We start from the raw sequence: 14,688 nt of genomic DNA on the forward strand, positions 1-14,688 counted from the left end.
CCTAGACACGTAGTTCCCCGTGGTAATCCTTACACTAGGTAAGGATCTGTCCTATATACATTCCTCTCCATACATTCCTCTCCATGTGGTAATACATATTAAGTTAATAGGTAAGGTGACTGTACTCTTTTTCTTTTTCCTCTCTCACTTGGACAAACAACCTGATCTCATAAGGCCTAAATTTACAATTTTATCTTATCTTATAGGCCTGTTTTTATAGGCCTAAGATATATACTCAATAAATATAAAGAAATTCTTGCAAAGAATTTCAGAAGAATAAAATCCTTATTAGTCATTACTTTTTGTCACAATATTCTTACTTTCAGTTGCTCACTATGTAATATAGATAACTTTTTGTACAACATAGATATAGACGGATGTTGATAATCTGTATGCTAAAAATGCCATTCTATATTTTCTAAATAAATGTATCGTTTGGATTAAAACCTAACCAGACAAGTAAATTAGAACTTTCTAGAAATGTAGTTACTTTAAATCTGTGTCCAAGTGAGATTACAGCTGTTATGCAACTAAAGATGTGATGAATGATGGGAGGGAGTAAAGGAGTAATAAGTTAGTGTCACTCTGTGTTCCTGAGATGAACTCCAGCTTCATTTTCTCTTCCCTTTAAAAGAAACTACTTAAGTAAGAAACTATACAGAGACAATATGAGACACATACATGCACTATTTACCTTGTTTCTGAGCTAAGGGTAGCTTATAAACTGCTTATAAACTAAGATCAGTGCATAATATTAGGATTTTGTAGGTTATCTAGGTTTTACTTCAGTTTGTTTTCTACTGAACCAGCTAGTTATGTAGAACATTTTTATAAAGCAAGACAGAAATTTATAATTTTAAAATGTAATGCTGCTAGATAATTGCTAATATTTAATCAGTTTTTAGTCAAAAAGGTTAAACATGGTTAATCATAGAGTTTACGAAAAAACATAATTGACTTGGTTTTATAATAGTTTAATGCTGACATTATTAATAGAAATTTATCATAATTCATTGCATTGTTCTGTGAAAAGCTATTAAAGTTCCAAACAAAGATTTAGTCTCATGTTTATAAAATAACTTACCTAAAGCAGTAATTCAAATTAAAGTGGTTAAAAGAAAGAAAAAATCTGTGTTTAAAAGAACATTTTCTCCATAAATTAGGAGAAAAAAATCTCTACCTAGAAATACTTTATTACTTTCGTGTTGCAATAAAATCTGCAATATAAATAGTGAATAGTGTATTAATTCCAAAATATTTTGTCGTTCTACAGTTTCTAGCCAATGATATTTGAAAATCTTCAACCTATGACTTGATTACTATTATTATTTTTTTAATAGTATGAGTTTTTGATGTAAAACATTTTCCGAAGGCTTATATTATAAATGATAGACAATAGCAAAATATAGGGGAGCTGCTCAGCAGCTGTCTATAACTACGATGATGATTTAATACAAGAAATTATAAGAATAGTGAGCAACACGTTTAAACTGGTTTGGTTTCTGATATAATGATTTCTTTTGTTTGTTTGTTTTTGTTTTGCCTTGTATTTAACTTTACTTCTCTTTGAACAATCCTGGTTTCTTTAGGAGGCTTTAACTGGTCTTAGAACTGCAAAATAAAATTAAGAAGCATAAAAACAAACAATCTATGTGTTAAAACACTGGAGTTCATTTATAGACTGTTAGTTTAGCGATTTGTCTCTAATTTTATTCTATTTATTTTATTAATAGGAACTCTTATTATTAATAATTATTATTGATAAATTAATACATTATTTGGATTAAAACATAATCAGATAAGTAAATTAGAACATTACAGAAATACAGTTTCTCAAAATTTGTGTCTAAATGTAATTAGTAATGATTATAACAAATGATATTTTATTAATACTAATATTAAATGTTATATTAAATATTAGCATTATTAATAAGGGAAATTATTACATTCTGCTGTGTACACAACATAGCACCATATGGTGTGCATCACAGTTTTTATATCCAGGAACCACTAAAAAAAAAATAGTTTATACAAGGCATTGAAAGCTAGAAATAGAAAGAGAAATTACAGTATAAGAGATAAAATGAACTAGGATCCTCAGTGGCTATCCAATTATTTTAAATAAAAACTGAAACGCCACTATTACTCCTTGATTACACAGAAAGGAGAAGGTCTTACAACTGAAAGACAAAATTCTTTTCCTTTTTTTTGCCATTATCCAATCAGCACTTCTGGTCTACCTGGATTGAGAAATGTGTAGACTGTCAGCCTAAATAACATAGCTGATGCTTCTCTGAAATAATGAGGTTCTGATAAAAAGGCAAAACCAGAAATGGCAAGAAGACACAGATTGATTGTCTGGCCATAGACTGATCACTTTGTTTTGTCAAGAACAAAACTGTGTGTATATGATCTTCAAACAGAACTATTTCCTTTCTTTGGACCTGCAATACTCTGCTTTGGTAAGGTAGACTCTTTGGTGTCATAAATGTAGCTTTGAAAATCCTTCCTCTACAGCATGCACTTTTCCAGGCACTTTATCATTTCTCACAGTTAATCGATCTCCTGGAAATGATGCAGCTACGAACACTCCCCAGGAACCTGGTGTATATGATTCTCACATTCTGAACTTGTTTGTCCTTCCTCCACATTGTGCCTGCTGTGCTGCAGTTTTCACTCCTAGTCACTGGGAGCCAAGAGATGACAGTAAGTATCTAAGTAAACATAACAGCTCTGAAAGTCTGTTATTCCTTGAGGTCCCAGGAATGCTTTGTAGTTCAAAAAATGTAGCATTGAAAAAGAAGAAGGGAAAAAAAAAAAAAAAAAAAAAGCTTGCATTTAATTTTACTGTGACTTCAACAGTTAAACTCACTCCCTTATTTCCAAACAAAAATATTATTTTATTTTTAACTTGTATATATATATATATATGTAATATATATATATGTAATATATAACTTATATATATGTATGGTGTATATATATATATGGTATATATATATTACCATCTACTTATAGCTCCTTGGCAAGCATGTCAGAGGGAAAAAGGGGAAAAGGGGGAAAACTTAGGCAGAAATGTCAGGGGAAAAATGTGAAAATAAAGATGTGTATTCATAAAAATTAGAAAGAAAGACTTCTCACAAAAATCTTATTTTCTGAATGATAAGAAGCTCTTTATTTTAAAGTTGGAACATAAATTTGATGAAATATAAGCTAATTTCTGGTTTCTAGTAAGCTACGAAACATTATTTGCCCTGACTAATTAAAGTGGTTAGGAGGAAAACTGCCTGATCAAAATCTAATTGATACGGCTCATACCTCTTTACTCAGAAAAAGCCCAACTGATTTCACTGGCACTGATTTCATTGAAAATGACTTGAAACTGATTGCATTTCATCTTTGCCACCTAAGGAAAAATAAAGTCAGGAAGGTATAGGAATATCATTGCAAAAGAGAATGGATCTTCAATCATGTAGAAAGCTGCCACTGTAAAGGGAATAATATGTTCCACAAGAATTACTATGGTATACTGTGAAAAGACAGCTCATGGAGGCTCTTCTAGCTTTATAGGCCTCGTAGTTAAAGATACAGCAGAGTCTGGCTATGTTCATAGGTCTACAAGACTTTTCCTGTGGACATCCTTCTATATGTGATACTTTTGCAGAATTCAGAAAATTGTTTAACAAATTGAGAATATGTTTGCTTGCAAGTTTTATTGAGAGGACAAATATAGTAATGTATGTGAACACAGTAAAGCGGGTTCTGAATAAATAATATTAAAATGAACAAATTCACCCTAGGTCTTTTTTGGCTTCTGAAATGGACTCTCAGCTTTGCCATGAGAGTAAAAAATGTTTCACAGCCTGTTCAAGTCAGGCAGTAATGGCTTGGTTTGATTTAAAGCAACTATTTGTCAGGAAGAGTTAGTGGTAGTGAAACTTGCTTCATCAATTAACTGGCATATCAAAAATGAGGAATATTGTTCAAAAGTAATTTGCTCTTGACTACAGGCAGCCCAGTTGATCTTGAACATGAGCTTTGAAAATTAACCTTGAAAATGAACTGTGAATATTACTTGCATTATTTTTCACTCTGGCCTCATACAATCAATACACATTTAAACATTACCCTTTCTGTTAACAAATGCTATCCAGATAAATGTTACCAAAATGATTTTTTTTTTTTTTTCTTTTTTTCAGGACTACCCTTACTAATTCTATTAACCTTTCCAACACATCACACACCTTAGAAAATGTTTATAAAATATATATATATATATATTTATCAATGCTGCTTTGTTAGAGGCTATTATTTTTCTCTGGACTTTCTCACACTTTCATTAGTTTAATAAAATAGAGATTACATCTATGTGCTTTAACTTCCAAGAAAGATAAAGCGTACGGTAAATTTTATCAGCAGATTAAATAGTTTAACTAGATCATATTTATTTTGTTACTTTAATCTCTAGTAATCTCAGACTGACTATATGCTTTCATTTTACTTTGTGTGTTTGATTCTACTCAAAGTAACCAAAAATTGTCGGACACATTAGTAAATGTTGATGGATTTGTCTGTTTGTAAGACCACTCTGAAATCATATGACTAATTTGAACTATCTGATCAATCTTAAGTGGTCAATACATGCCAATTTATTTATTTATTTATTTATTTATTTATTTAGTAGGCTGTTTTTACTGTACCAATAGAAATATGTAAATATATTTTTTTTTTCATTTTTTCTTAACATTTCCCAATTTATTTTTTCTTTCCAGCTCATTTTCTTCTTGTCTATAAATAATTATGATCTTTTTATATCTTGGTGTTATTTACAACAAGTCCAAATTTAATATAATATGTTAGCTAGTTAATATTCCATGTATTGTTCTTCTCTATATCATCAATGAAAATGTTAAGAACAATCTAATCTATCTAATCTAATCTAATGTATCTAATCTAATCTGTTTAATCAATCTAATTTTAATGGATTTTTTTTTATTAAGAAAAATCTATCGATCTAACAATTACTGTTGCAATATTCATAGGGAAAATTCCTTCAAATAATTCCAATGATTGGAGGACTGTAAAAGCAGAATTGTGAAATTTTCCAAATTTAAAGGAAATTTGCATTATTTTTGTCATTTTGACACAAAATAAGATATGTCACAATTATTAGTAAAGCCCTTTGGCTATGTTTCTTTCATTCAGCTGATGTTTTGCTATTGGATTTGATATTCTCTTTAGTGATCATCCTGCAGGAATAGTGTCAAGCTGTGGCAAGAAGGTTCACGCTACACATCAGGAAGAGGTTCTTCACTGAGAGGGTTGTCACACGCTGGAACAGGATCCCCAGGAAAGTAGTCACTGCACCAAGCCTGTCGGAGTTTAAATGTTTGGACTGTGCACTTAGTCACATGGTCTGAATTCTTGGGTTGACCTGTGTGGTGCCAGGAATTGGACTCAATGATCCTTATGGGTCCCTTCCAACTTGGGATATTCTATGATTCTATATGCTACAGGGAAGGGATGCCATACCTTGAGGAGTAGGCCTATGTGAATCTCATGAAGGTCTGAGTACAAGTCTGCATGCAATGTCATGGCAATCCCCAGTATCAATACAGGGTGGATGGAGAATAGAGAGCAGGAGGACTGGGGGTACTTCTGGATGAAAAACTTGACATGAGCCAGCAGTGTACACTGGAAGCTCAGAAAGCCAATCATATCTTGGACTGCATCAAAAGAAGCATGACCAGCAGGCTGAGGGACATTATTCTACACCTCTGCTCTTGTAAGATCCTCACCTAGAGTACCATGCTCACCTTTGGGAGACACAGCATAAGATATGAACCTGCTAGAGGGGGTCCAGAGGAGGACCATGATGATGACAAGAGGTCTGGAGCACATCTCCTATGAAGACAGGCCAAGGAAGTTGGGGTTGTTCAGCCTAGAGAAGAGAAGGTTCCAGGGAGACCTTACTGCAGCCTTTCAATAAATAAAGGTGGCTAATAAGAAAGATATTAGGGACTGTAGTAATGGGAAGTGAAATAATGGTTTTAAACTGGAAGAGGATAGATTTTAGATTAGATATTTGGCAGAAATTTTTCACGCAGAGAGTGGTGAGGCACTGGAAGAAGTTTCCCAGAGAAGTTGTGGATGCCCCATCACTGGATGTGGGTTTGATGGGGCTTTAGACAACCTGATCTAGTGGGAGGTGTCTCTGGCCATGTCAGGGGTTGTTGCAATTAGATGATCTTTAAGGTACCTTAGAGATGGATGCAATACTCCAGGTGGGGGTCTCACAATGGTGGACTAGAGGGAATGAATCACCTTCGTCAGCCTGTTAGCCATGCTTCTTTTGATGCAGCCCAGAATACGGTCAGCTTTCTGGGCTGCAGTAATACATAGCTGGTTCATGTTAAGCTTCTCCCAGGTCCTTCTCCTCAGAGCTGCTCTCAACCCATTCTCCACCCAGCCTGCATTTATGCTTGGGGTTGCCTCATGGTTTCAGTTTTCTGTAGATTTTTATGGCTTTCTTTTTACTTTCTGAGGATGTTTATTTTTTAAGGAAATTTTTTATATAAAAATACTAAGGTTACTATACATTTTGTAATACAATTTTAAAGGACTATCACTTTGCCTGTTTGCTGTACAGAGCTTTTACAAAGCAGCTCAGAAATAATTGTCAGATGTACAACTAATTCACCAGTTAAGTATATAATCAGGAATATGACTGTTCTAAGGGGTTTGAATTTAGCTTATGAAAGTATCCATAAACACTAACTTCAGTATGCTTGAACAGTCGCATAAACACTAACTTCAGAATGCTTGAAGAGCCAGTCAGTGATACTTGCACAAGGGAGAGAAGAAGAGAAAATGTTTAGAAAAAGACAAATTGTTTTGAATTCTCCTCCTCCACCACCACAGAACCCCCACTGCCACCCCCAACACACAATCAAACAAACAAAAAACAGAGAACAGAATCATAGAATACCCCAAGTTGGAAGAGACCCACAATGATCAATGAGCACAACTCCTGGCTCCACACAGGATGACCCCAAAATCAAACCATATATCTGAGAATGTAGTACAGACTTTTTTTTTTTTTTTTAATTCTGAATTTTGATTTTTTTTTTTAATTCTGACAGGCTTGCTGCCCTGACCACATCCCTAGGGAGCTAGTTCCAGTGTTCCAGTGTCCAAATAGATGAATTTGGTGTTACTGACTAGTATTTTGCCTGCGTAAAGTGTGGCAGAGTTAACTAGGACATATGTGAAGTGATTTTGAAAATCCTATTATCTTAAAATAGAAGAGATTCGTTTGGTTACTGTCATATCTGGTGTACAAAGGAAGACTTGTGCCTTAGGTGTTTAGCATTGCTGGTAACTAAAGATCAGCAGAGAACAGCAGACCTCATATGTGTTTTGTTTGTTTGTTTGTTTGTTTGTTTTTCCTGTGCATTTTAAGTCTTGTCAAATAAGAAAAATTTGGAAAGAATATGTCTGTAAAATGTCCTAGAATATCATTCAAATATATTTTGACTTGTTTACTAAATAGAACAATGTAGCTATCACTGAGCTGTTTTTGATAAGCTATGTAGTATTTCCAGGTGATATATTTCTGCCCAATGCAAAAAAATAAACAAACAAAGATGGTGACTTCTTTATATGAAGACCAGAAGTACTGAAATAGTACTGAAATACTAGAACAAACCTAGGCTTTATTTCCTTGGGCTGAGTTACCTAATCCTGAATACGAAGAAAAAGGTCAATAACTCCCTAGCATAATGCAGTAGCAGCAGCATCTGAATCTAGTTGCATTTGTTGCATGTTATTCAGGATAGATCAGCCCATGAAGTGCATCTCCCCTTTGTGAGAAATAGAACAAATTGTTTATAAACTCTGTTGAGCTACTGCTGTCAAGGCTGGGTAAGAGGACTCAAGCAAGGCAACAATAGAATACTATTATTTTGGTATAATAATTCTTCTTTCCCTATAGCAAATCTTATCAGTCTCTCACAGTCACCAGTGTCAGTTAGTTAGCAACAAGGGAGCCACATTTTCCACATGGTGTGCAGACCTCTTCAGCAAGCTTCTACAGAATATATCTGTGTTGCATGAGTTACTCTCCAAATCAATATCCAGAAGAGATGAGAGTTTTAAATATTAAGGCACATGTGACATGTCACATGTCAGCACTCTCCATGTCAGCAGGGAGGCTGAGAGCCTGACAGCATGGCTCTCTGTGGTTTCCAGTCACTTCCGCACATCTCTGCAAATTTTAAAGCATAATTTACAAACTTTCTTTTTCCAAAACAGCTTTCTCACTTGCCTCTGTGCTTCTTGTTTGCTTCTTTCTATTCTTTCTTACATTTAACTGTCCAAAATTTCTTCAGAAGGAATTTCTATGACTAGGTGGTGAGAGAATCAAACATACACGCATTGTCCCCTTCTCACATTCACTTCAACATTTCCAGATGTAAGATCTCTGCTTTTAGACAGAAAATGTACAGACATCTCTATTTGAGGCTTATTCTGTTCTTAGATGTGTGAAAACTACCACTTGTTAAAAGCAAGGATTTGCAACTCTTGCTTTTCTTAAGACCTTGCAGTCTATTTTTTTTTTTTAATTTGACCAAATAATGCAGAATTTTCAGTCAGTTCTATTTGACATAATGATCAATATTTTACTCTAACACATATCTATGTGAGACTACCCTGAGACATAGTATGCAACTGGAGTAAACTAGTTCCTTTAATGCTTTCAACTACTTACAAGCTTGCTTTCAAAATAGCAGAAATCTGATCAATGTCTCCTGCAAAGGTACTTTACTGACCACGTGCTTCACAGAAAAATAAGGGAATGACTGCTTTAAGTTAATTAGAAATACAACTGAATTTTTAATTATTTCTCCATTTTCACCTCCCCCTATTTTATTGTTATCATCATCATTATTATTATTATTATTATTAATAGATACTTTGACACTGTGACTTTGGATAAGAATTTGGTCCTTCTCCCCATATTTTTTTTTTCCCCCATCTGCATGTAAATTTCCCCTTTCTAGGGCTTTATTAAGATGACTAAATTTAGAAAATGTAGGTAAGCGTGTTCCAATTCAAAAACTATCTGACAAAACCTTGTTACACTGTTTTTTTGTTTTTTTTTTTTCCTTATCTTTTTGCACCTTTTCAAGGTGAATATTTAAGCTTGTTTCATAAATTGTGGGAACAACTACTATGTTCTTTCAAAGGCAGGAATTAAATTATTGGTATGTCTTTTGCTTATGGTTGAAAAAACAAACTTCTGTGTTATTAAATCAAATAATAAAATCAACTCATCTACATATTTCATGGTCTAAACATAACATAGCATTACAGGATTTCCCAATAAAGAAAATGGTCAGATCCCAACTTAATATTTAGGGGATCTTACACATAATCACATAGCTTTTTACTACCAAGAAAATAAAATAGAAAACTAGAACACCAGAACTGAGGATTTTCCTAATGTGATCTAACTCTAAAACCTAAATCCAATCTTTCATTAGTCATTCCCAACTATTCTTTTCTTGAGCAAATGGACTGGTTACACAGTCAGTTTCTATTTGAAATTTAGTTTTGCTGTTCTTAGATATTATAGTCCATAATGCTTGGGTAAATTTAACTTAATTGTTAAATTTTGATTGACATTTAATAAGTAATTAATTGACACTGCATTAAGTAGTTAAATGTAACATCTTACAGGCTAATGAACATCTAACAAAAAAAATCCTTCTTAAAGTCATTAATAATATACACTACAAATTAATAAAATTGCATGTGATTTCTAAACTTAATTTTATTCAAGATTAAATGTCTAGTTGCTCTAGCAAAAGAAAACATCAATTGAAAATTTGTGATAACTGCAGTTTTAAGGCAGATGGTTATGAACAACTATGTGGAATCTGATCCACAAGGTTCTTATTTTTTACCTTTATCTTTGTATGTGCATATGAATGTCTAGGGATTCTTCTTTTTAATTATTTATTTTATTATATAGAAATACATTTATTTATTTATTTATTTATTTATTTATTTATTTATTTATTCCCAGAGCAATGTAAGGACTGTAATGACATGGAATAAAATGTGGTTGCTTTGCCCTGTTGACGCAACCAGGGTATGACAGGGAAGAACCAAACATCATTCCTTAACAGCTCCAGGGAATCAGTGAAATGATACATTCAGAAAATGGACCAAGCTGACAGCATGGTACAACTGCCTCCCTTATGAGCTGACTTGGAGCATATACACACTTTTTCTTCGGAGGAAGGAAACAATGATGTACCACATTCAGGTGAACCAGTTTAATGCCATACCTATGTCAATGTTATCTTTAAAAAGTCCATATATTCTCTGCTTAATGACATCCAACTTTTATAAAACATAATTTTCAAAAATTTCTGCAAGACACTGATTCTCATTATCTTACTTAAATAATTCATGGAAAATCACAGTGATTCAGTTGCCTTTATAAAAGGTGGATATATGTCTTTCAGTTTAAATAAAGTTATAACTTAACTGGCATTAAACAATTTCCTAATAAAGGCATCACATTTAATGTTAAATGATGATCTGCAAAAAATGTAAAGTTTTCCTTTAGTTCATCACCTTTTGTTATTCTAAAAACAGAAATCATTTGTCCTATGCAAATTGTTTAATTATTGATCTCAAGGACCAATGACAGGCATCTTAAAGTATCAGAAGACTATTTTTCATGATGATAGCAGGATTTTTATTTATTTTTTTTTCTGGGAAATCACAATGCTGGCTTTAATATTTAATTAAATATTTTCCAGTAGATGGCAGCATTTTACAGTGATTGAAGATATTGAATGCTACCTACAAAGGCTGTTGTAGCTAACAGGTTGCTATGCCTTTCACCAGAAAATGTTGGTTAAAAGGGGTTTATGGCTTTGCCATTTCAAATTAGGAATGGCTGGAATTTGACAAGAATGTTGTCTGCTTTTATCCCTGTTATGTTTGCATCAAAAATATTTACAGTACTACCCAAAACCAGGAAATATAAATTAAAATGCTAAATGTTCTAGTTGATACACTTGATAATATCTACAGTCAAAATGATTAGATGATTTAATACTATTGGAAATATGATACTGGAAAACCCTTGCAATATGTCATATATTGGAAAACCATTATGATACAGCTAAGATTGGAATTTCACAATATTGGAATTTGGAGCCATATATTATTTCAGAGCATGCATACATGAGGAAATATACTTTTCCACAAAATTTATGTCCTTAATGGAAATAGTTTGCATTTATTCAAACTATTCAGCTTATTATGATGTGATCCCACACATTAGGGATGCCTAATGCAGGTTTATTAGGTTTAATATGTTCATGTGTCCAATATGCCTGCACATATTTACGATGATTAAGGTTTCTCAGACAGAAGACCAGGACTTCTGGCAAGTGTGAAGTGATCTATGCATAAAGTAATCTATTTTCTCAAGTTTTTATTACAACATTCCAACTTTACTCTTTCAAGCTTTCACCGTCAACTACAGTACTTTAAGAGCAAAAAGGATTTTCACTTGTCTATTTAAGTGTCACAGAGACAAGAGTTGGTGATAAGAGTCAACACCTTTTTAAGAGAGCTATATCTAAGTGTATATATCAAACATGACCTACCAAACAATAACTCAAAATAATATACAGACAAATAATACCAGCAGGGTGTGATGTTTCCAATTCTGCTTAGTGAGAAAACTTAGATCTTCTTGACATTTAAGATATTCTAAGACATTCAATAAGTTCTGAAAAGAAGAGGGCATTCGAGACATGTTTAAGTAACCTTTAAGAGCCAAAGAAAAATGCTCTAAATTAGAGTCAACATTTAATCCTATCTGTTGAGACTTGTGAAAAGAAGAAGGAAAAAATAAAGCTAGTAATAAAACAGTAATAAATCTAGGCTTTCAAGACATAGAAATTAGTATGTTAATTATGTATATTTTTTTATTGTTGGCTGGCTGGTATGTTGTTTGTTTTTGTTTGTTTGTTTGTTTGTTTGTTTTTAGTGGTTTGTTTAAATTACAGATGTTATATAAATAATACTCTCTAGTGTTGGACTCCCCTGAACCAGAAAGATATGGAGTCCATCAAAATGCCACAAAGAGATTGGAGCTTCTGTCATATCATGAAAGGATGAGAATGCTGTGAATGTTCAGCCTCAAGAAGAGGAGGCTCAGAGGCATCTGATCAATGTATGTAAATGATTAATGTATGTAAATACTTGAAGACTTCAAAGACAGAGCCAGGCTCTTTTCAGCAATGCCTAGTGACAGAAGAAGAGACAATGGTCACAAATTAAACAAAACAAAGACAAACAAACACATAAAATGAAAACATAAAATTCCATCTTTACACAAGAAAACATTTTTTCCATGTGAGGGTGACAAAGCACTGCACAAAGTGGGGTTGTGGGGTCTCTATCCAATAAGATGTTCAAAACCCAGGATGCAGACATAGGGGGTATTGAACTAGGTGATATCAGACTTCTTCCAACTTCAACAATCCCATGATTATATGGATTACTTGTTTACATATGTAATATATTATATTACATTTAAAACATTTTGAAAACTAATCCAGCATTGCACAATTATTTTGGATTTTAATGATCTCTGTGTTGCCTCTTCTGGGCAGCAGAGTCCCCACAAATTATTAATGGTGTTTGAGAAGTTCTGTTTCAAGTTGGAAGTAAACAGTCTGTATGAATCCTTGGAAAAGAGTTCCAAAAAAAAACTATTCACAATTACTAAATACAGTCTTAGAACTTCCAAAGTGTTCAAATCACTTCATAAGGATTATCATGCAGTGTCTTTCAGCTACACTTCCCTGAATATCCATGAGTTTTTAAAAATAACTTATTGCTTTCCAGAATTGAATCCCCAAGTTCTTTTTTGGTTTAATTATATCCCAACTTTAGAAATGATGCTGTGTTAAACAGCTATTTCATTCCCTGTCTAGCACTTTCATCTAGGAATACCATGATGAGTTAAACTGGTTATAAACTTGTTGGAAAGTATGAAGTCAAAAGTCTTTGTAAATGTAAAACTGTTGTTTTGTAAATGTAAAAACGTAAAACATCTAGTGATGTGGAGAACAGGATTGTAAGATTTAAAAATGGATGAATGAATAAAAAGCTATATTTATTTTGGCCTTATCAGTGGACTTATCTTCACCTCTCCATTATGTCATTAGTCACTTCTCTACTCCTCTTTCCTGTGGATTGGATCAATATTCTGTCCTGCTCCTTCTTAAGGTTGATTTTTACTTCATAGAAAATTAGAGATTGTGAGGGTTTGGTTTTGTTTTTGTTTTTCCCACAAGTGTTTTTTAATAAAATGATTTAAAAGTCATAATTTCTCAATTCTCACATGAAAATATGAAAGAAAAAAAAAAAAAAAAAAAAAAAAAGGAAATAACATGAGAAAAAAAAAAAAGAGAGAGAGAGAGAGAGTATTTAATTGATCCTGACATCTGAAAACTTATTTGAATATATGGAATATTTCATTTTGTTTTATCAAATATTAAGTAAAAGGAACAATTAAAATAATTCAGAAGAAGACTCGCTCAATGTATTTTACTCAGTCCACATTAATTTATTTCTATGCATTTATATTAACATCTTTGATATAAATTGTAGTTAATCTTGGCTGTAATTCATGTTTTACACAATTCTAATACTCGTTTCAAGTAACTATGCAGTAGCTGTTTATCAAGAAGTAGGGGGATAAACTCTGATAAATATTTATGCTTTAAATTCCTTTGAGATAAAGTGGAGTTATAACTGCGCATCCTGGGAAATATTTTAGCTTTATTTTTTTCTTTTAGATAGATTGTATCCTATTAAGTATATCATAAAAACATACAGTCATCCTGCAATTTTAGATATTTAACTAAAATTATGACTTTACTCAGAACAGGCCTATATAGTTATTTAGTTTCCAGTTTTATTGTTTTCTGTGCTCCAGTAGTTTAACTCATTGAACATACTTATTTGAGTCATCTCCACCCCCTTTAGTGTTGGTGATTGATGCTACTTAAGGAGTCCGGATATTATAATTTTTAACTATATATATTATTTACTATTAATTATTACTATTGCTCCACTATTATTATTAACAACTCCTTTGCATCTGGGTTGACCCTAGGTATCTCACAAAGATGAAGAGAAGGTCTGGGAACAAAGGCAAAACCAACTAAAAACAACCCTTTTATTTTATTATTGTCCTAAATATTTCATTGTCTGTCATAAGAAGAATCTTTTACTCATGCAGAACCTCAGGTCAAGAACCCTGAGTGCTTATGATTTATTTTTTTCTTTAATTGGCAGACAATGCTACTTTGTTACCAGAAGGTTGTTTTTTGTTGTTTTGTCTCCCAAAACTTTTAAGGAAGACATGCATGTGAGGTAAAATTCTTTACATTCCTACTTATAATAGTCTACAGTTTTGCCTTTGAGCAATTTATTTGCTTCATGGAAGTTATTTTTGTATTTAAATTTCCATGGTAATATAAATGTTTTGAGTGTATTTGTTCATTGACCATGCTAGATTGTGAAAAAACGTAACGAGACAAGTCTGTAGAAATTTTACTTATGAAAGTACTCTGTATAAAGTGT

Source organism: Aythya marila (assembly GCF_965140915.1).
Source record: "Aythya marila genome assembly, chromosome: 2".
Classification (NCBI taxonomy): domain Eukaryota; kingdom Metazoa; phylum Chordata; class Aves; order Anseriformes; family Anatidae; genus Aythya; species Aythya marila.